General features: G+C 38.5%; 1 non-coding gene across 1 annotated transcript; it reads left to right on the top strand.

The window, feature by feature from the left end:
* The first annotated feature begins 5873 nt into the window (after positions 1 to 5873).
* On the top strand, positions 5874 to 5980 carry LOC120080619. The gene has a single exon (XR_005482573.1). It is a non-coding gene; the product is annotated as a small nucleolar RNA R71 (small nucleolar RNA).

Below are 5980 nucleotides of genomic sequence, written 5' to 3'. Positions count from 1 at the left end.
AAATGACCTTAATGATGATACTCATGCTAAACCATGTGATGATTAGTTATGATTAATTTTTAGTACTTAGCTCTAGGATTTTTCCTTAGGAAATATTTTTTGACAATAGTATGCGAGCAAGCTTTATCTCAAACCTCTTTTGCAATAACTTTCTGAAGTCATCGCCTAATTTAATTTTTCAGCAATGAGGACCTTGCTGCTTTGTAAATTTGGGGGTGGGAGAGGTTTGAGCTTAATGCATTTAAATTTGTGTTAATTTTAAATATCTCATTGTCGTATTTTTTCAATAAAATACATACATACATACATACATACATGCATACATACATGCATACATACATATAAGAATGCTTTGAGATTAGAGCTCGCGTAGTTGGATGTCCGCATGACACCCTGGAGCAAGCCAAAATGAAGGTGGGAATCATGATTAATGTCGAAATGATGACACCTTGACTGCCTATGATTCAAAGAAAAATTTGCCAAGATATGAGTTAAGTATGAGAAAGGTGATTTGCTCATAGTTGGATGTCCGCATGACATCCATGGGGGCAAGCAACGAAGGTAAAACGCTTGGATCAACGCATAACCTAACTAAAATAAACACATCAAGGAGAAAATTTTTGCTTAAACTTTGAACCAAAAAGCCCATTTCTGAAAAGGAAATATACGATAGCATTGGAAATGAGTAAAGAATTTTTGAGAAATAAGCTTGCCGTATCTAAGGGTTGGAAAGATTTTATAGGTAGAGGAGTAAAGCCAAGGAAAAATATCAATCTAATGAATCTTGAATAGGAAAGCACTTTGAGAGGTCAAACTAACACATCAAAGCAGGTTAAGATATATTAGAACTTTAAATATATGCTTGAGGACAAATATTATTTTAAATTTGGGGTGTAATAACTTGTAGAAATACAAGTTATTTTACTTTTTTTATTTAAAAAAATTAGAAAAATCATCGAATATGCTTTAGTTTAATAAGGAAATCATGAAATTAATTACATCACGTGAATGCTAGCACACAAAAATTCATAATCCTTAAATTATAAAATTTGAGATTTTTGAATGCAAAAATCTACTTAAAGCGATGAAGCAACTGCTGCTGCCGGAGCGCTTGGAAAATCCTGATGCCCAAAATGGAATCACATAAGTTCAATGTGATAAGAGGAGACAAGACATTAAATACAACTGATGTATGGGCAATGAAGTAAAATCAAAGTTGGTAGTTGACATGAAAGGTTCACGATGGAGCCAATGAATTGCTGACGCGAGGAAGGCGGCGCGATAAGGTATGGAAATTATTGGCCGGTGCCAGTGCAATCATTAGTGAGAGACACAAAAACTCCTCATCGATGCCTGTAAACAGGCACACGATTTCTATCCAAGTTTTCTCAGCATTCCTTCTGATGCGTTGGTTATTGAGGTGAAATTATGGAATGAAATACGGTGATAGAAATGTGTTGAGCAACAAGTTTTCTCAGCAGAATCCAAGTATAAAATCCACTGAGTTTCCTGGTAAGTCTAGGGTCGAACTCAAGGACTAGGGAAAATGGTATGCAGTGATAATTTTCGAGAAGACTTTGGGTAATCAATAAATAAAATAGTTGTTTTTGGGTTGATGTTTGCGGTATAAAATAAATGTATGTGGCAGAGTTACGAAAAAAGTAGATAATACGGAAGATGCGATGAATATGCGGGGAACAGGTTGAGAAGGGGTTAAGCTAACACTTCCTAGGATGCGTTCATGTTCTGCGATCATGCAACACACATACAATAGCAAATCATCTCTCAACACAAATGCTACGTCTTCTAGTACTAGAACGCATGGGATATATGTGATGAATCTATAGGACCTACACATATGCCTCTATTCTTATTTATGTGATGACAATATGACACACACACAAATAAGGCGACCACATAATATCATAACCTATCTATAGGGTGCATGCGATGCATGTTGGAAAATCGAGCTTATCTCTAAGTCCATATCTCCTGCTTATACAGATCTAATCTTGCTCTCTCGTGTCTAGATTCTAACTTAGCTCTCTCAAGTCTTAGGTTCTTTCTTTAGACTATCTCTCGAGTAGCTCTAAAGGGGTGTTGGACGTAGCATAAGACAAGATAATCGCATGCGATGAAGATCCTAGGTCATGTTAGCTTAGTTCTTCTCAACCCATTCGATAAAGTTAGCTACTCATGCATGCTTTTAAGAGAGTGAAAAAATGTAGAATAGCAAGTTTCATTTTATAGATAAAGAGTTGAAATACAAAATAACAATGCAAGATGTGAATAAAGAGCCTGGTAGCAATCTCTTGCTTCCCAAGGCTTTTACACTATCTTTTCTACTATGTTGAAAAGATAGTCTCACTCTCGCGAGAGTTGGTCCTCTCTCTGCATTTCATGCCTCTGGGTTCTCTCTCGAGCTGACCAGAGTGATCTTCCGGCCTCCCTTCTTTTCTCTCGCTCCGACTTCTAAATAAAAAGGAAAACTATGAACAGGGTTGTTTCTTTCTGAGGAAAAATTTTCTAACTCTCTGAACTCCTTTACTGAAGGTTGTCCTCGGTATTTATAGAGCTTCGGGGTGAAAGGCGTCTTCTTTCTTATGATTGCACTGATGGGATGGCATTAATTCTCTGTCTGATGCGTCGAATATTTGTCACCGAAAAGTTGAGTGTACTTGCTACAGTAGTTTGTTAGCAGCTTGTCAACTTAATTCGGACTCGACTGTCATCAACTTTCTGTCCCATCGTGATTTATTATGCTTTTCACCAAGATGCCCACCAAGTTGCGGCGGCTCTATGCGGCAATCCTTCTGAGCAAATATTTGCAGTGATTACGCAGCGCTCGACTGTTGCTTTCTTGTGATTGCATTTTAAGCTTTACGTCAACACATATTCTACACAAAAATACAATAGTTAACTGTTTTCATGCGATGGACGCATGCGACTGCAATGTTATGAACCTAATGCTTTTTGGACAGAATCTTACATATTTTATCAACGCAAACCTTCATTGTTTAATAACTTAGTACTGTAATAACGTGCATTTCTGCCCGTTATCACATCCCCAAATTTAAACAATGTTTATCCTCAAGCATAAGCTAAAGATTTCTTTTAGAAAGTCGACTGCAATCTCTTTTCCTAGATTTCTCACGGATACTTCATTCAAATCCTATACACCAAAATTTCTTTAATTCTTATTCAAATCTCTTCTTAAAATATTTCTAAGACCTAGGGACCGCAAACTTAACCTTAAAAAATACTTTATTAGATTCCATGACATCACATGATTTATTTCAAAAAGAACTTTTTCACTGGGGTTTTAAATGATTTTTATCCTTGCATATGTTTGACATTATTATTTTTCTTTGACCTTGCGCTGATCCAAGTGCCTTGCCTTCATTTTGGCTTGCCCTCACGTGTGTCATGCGGACATCTAACTACGAGAAAGATGCTCTTTCTCAGACTAAACTCATACCTACTTGGCAGCGGAGTTGCGGTCATTTATTTATGCGTTGATTACGATTCCCACCTTCGTTTTGGCTTGCCCCCACGGGTGTCATGCGGACATCTAACTACGAGTAGGATCCGATCGCAACGTATGATGTTTGTTTTTCTTTTTCTTTTAAAAGAGCTGAAAATAGCAAAGTCAAAAATAAATACCTTACTCCTAAATTGAAAATGCGGCAATGTCCTCATTGCCAAAAGATTGAAAGAAATCATGCGATGTTCTTAGGAAGTTGGGTAAAGGATCAATTTGAAAGAAAACTAGCAGACCACTAACTTTTAGAAATATTTCATGAAGTGACTGTCCTAAAATTAAGTTGACTCTAGTGTACATAAAAAAATAGAAGCATGTGTTTCATCATTGAAATCATAATTGGTGAAGAGAAAGCATGTAGCGACTTACTAAATTTATCAAAGTTAAATGATTGGGGTAACCAAAGAGGATGTAGTGATAAATTTTTCAAAATTAAAATGCGATGTGATAGTGCAGAATTTGGAATAAAGTTAAGGAAGAATACAACCCCCAAATTTGCACTGTCGCCCGTATTATTTGTTGATGCATCCTGCTTTGCAGCGATCTTCTTTCTTTGTAATATGTTGACAAAATAAAGTAGATGCGTTTTTGTGTAGCGCCTCCGCAATCGTGTACCTCGATCGTTGCATGAAAAACATTGAGAGGGTCAAATAATACTAAAAAAAGAGTTAACAAAATCTTTTACCGCAATCGTTCAGCACGATCGCCATTTTTTTAAAAACAATAAACAACTATGCGATAACAGATAATTGACAAGGTGATGAAAGTTCATGAAGTATTGACGTAGAAAAAGAGATTCAAAAGGATATTCAAAATAATTGCGTCCCTGATGAGGTTGAGTCACATAGTAACTTAGGGACTACTTATTCCAAGCTGGCCTTTTTACGTCCACGGTGGGCTTTTCTTCTTTTCTTGCTCTTCCAAAAACTTGACTTCCTTAATCCAGAGCCTTTCCCCGTTAATTTTCATCGCAATCTCCCCCTTGCACAAATCAATTTGAGCACGGCCAGTTAAGAGGAATGGTCGTCCCGATATGATTGGCGCATCTTCATCCGCTTTATAATCCAAAATGATGAAGTCTGCCGGCAAGATGAATTTATCAATTGAGATTGCAGCATCTTTCAACTCTCCCTCAGGATGGATTCAAGATCTGTCCGAAGGTAGGAGAGTCTCCGTCGTGGGCGTGAGGTTGCCTATATTCAATCGTTTAAAGATTGATAGCGACATTACGTTTATACTTGCCCCAAGATCGCATAGTGCTTGGCCACTGTAGACCTTTCCAATGGAGCATGGTATCGTGAAGATTCCTGGGTCGCACATTTTTCGTGGGATCATCGCATTTTGTGTTATTGCTACTGTCACGATCTTTTCTTCATCATTCTGATTCTTTTTCGATCTTTGCAGAGATGGTGGTAGCTGGAATTTTTCTATCTCATAATCTAGAGGCTTGAGGATGGACGCAACTTCTGGTTTCATTTGCTCGGGCTCTTCTGAATTACAAGTCAACGGGTCTTTGGTTGTTACCATATTCAAGTTGGTCGTAATGGGTTCCTCTTCTACTTCCGCAGTCATTTTAGACACTGCTAAGCATGTTTCCTTCCCCGTACCCCCAGCGTTGCGAAGAAGCTCAGTGAGTTAGGCAAAGCTCCTTGCAGTCTATTTTTAAGTTCGCCCACAATCTGTCCTAGTCTGAATTTTGAGATTTCGGATGGACGTTGCTTGATTCTGAAGCACTGATTTGTTTTTCTCAATGACGAAGATTGCGGTGGTTGCGAACTACTGGTTTGACTGCTCGTCTGACCGTTACTTCGCGAGAAAAATCCGGGTGGCCTTTCTTTTTGCGCCACAGATTGGAAATTTTGCTGCTAATTCTTCCATGCAAAATTTGGGTGGTTTCTCCACCCTGGGTTGTATGTATCGGAATAGGGATTATTCTTTATGAAGTATACTGACTGCGGATTTCTTGAGCATTCTTCCATTTGATGCGCGTCTCTGCAGATGATACAACTTGCGGTCATTTGAGCAATTGCGTTGACTTGCCCTTTGTTCGCTCCCGTGCTGTTAATTGTGAGGCCTTGTATCAAACTCATCATCGCAGTCATTTGGTTCTGAAGGGATGTGATGGCCCTGTTGTGTTGCGTCATTGTTTCCAATTCTTAATCTTTGATCGCTTTCTCTCCAGTCCTCGTGATTTTTTGAAATGCGATCAAGGATATTCTTGGCCTCCTCATACGTTTTGTCCAGCAGACCTTTAGCTGCCGCCGCATTGGCAGCGGTCTGCGAAGCAGGGTTCAGTCCTTGGTAAAAGATCTCCATCTGTAAGCAGTTTGATACGCCATTATGTGGGCAGTCTCTTACCAGCCTCTTAAACCTTGCCCAAGCATCGCTGAGCGATTCGTCAGTTTCTTGTTCAAAATTGGTTATTAATTTTCTTCTCCT

The sequence above is a fragment of the Benincasa hispida genome, chromosome 6, assembly GCF_009727055.1.
Source record: "Benincasa hispida cultivar B227 chromosome 6, ASM972705v1, whole genome shotgun sequence".
In the NCBI taxonomy this organism is placed as follows: Eukaryota; Viridiplantae; Streptophyta; class Magnoliopsida; order Cucurbitales; family Cucurbitaceae; genus Benincasa; species Benincasa hispida.
This window is presented reverse-complemented; position numbering and strand designations above follow the sequence as displayed.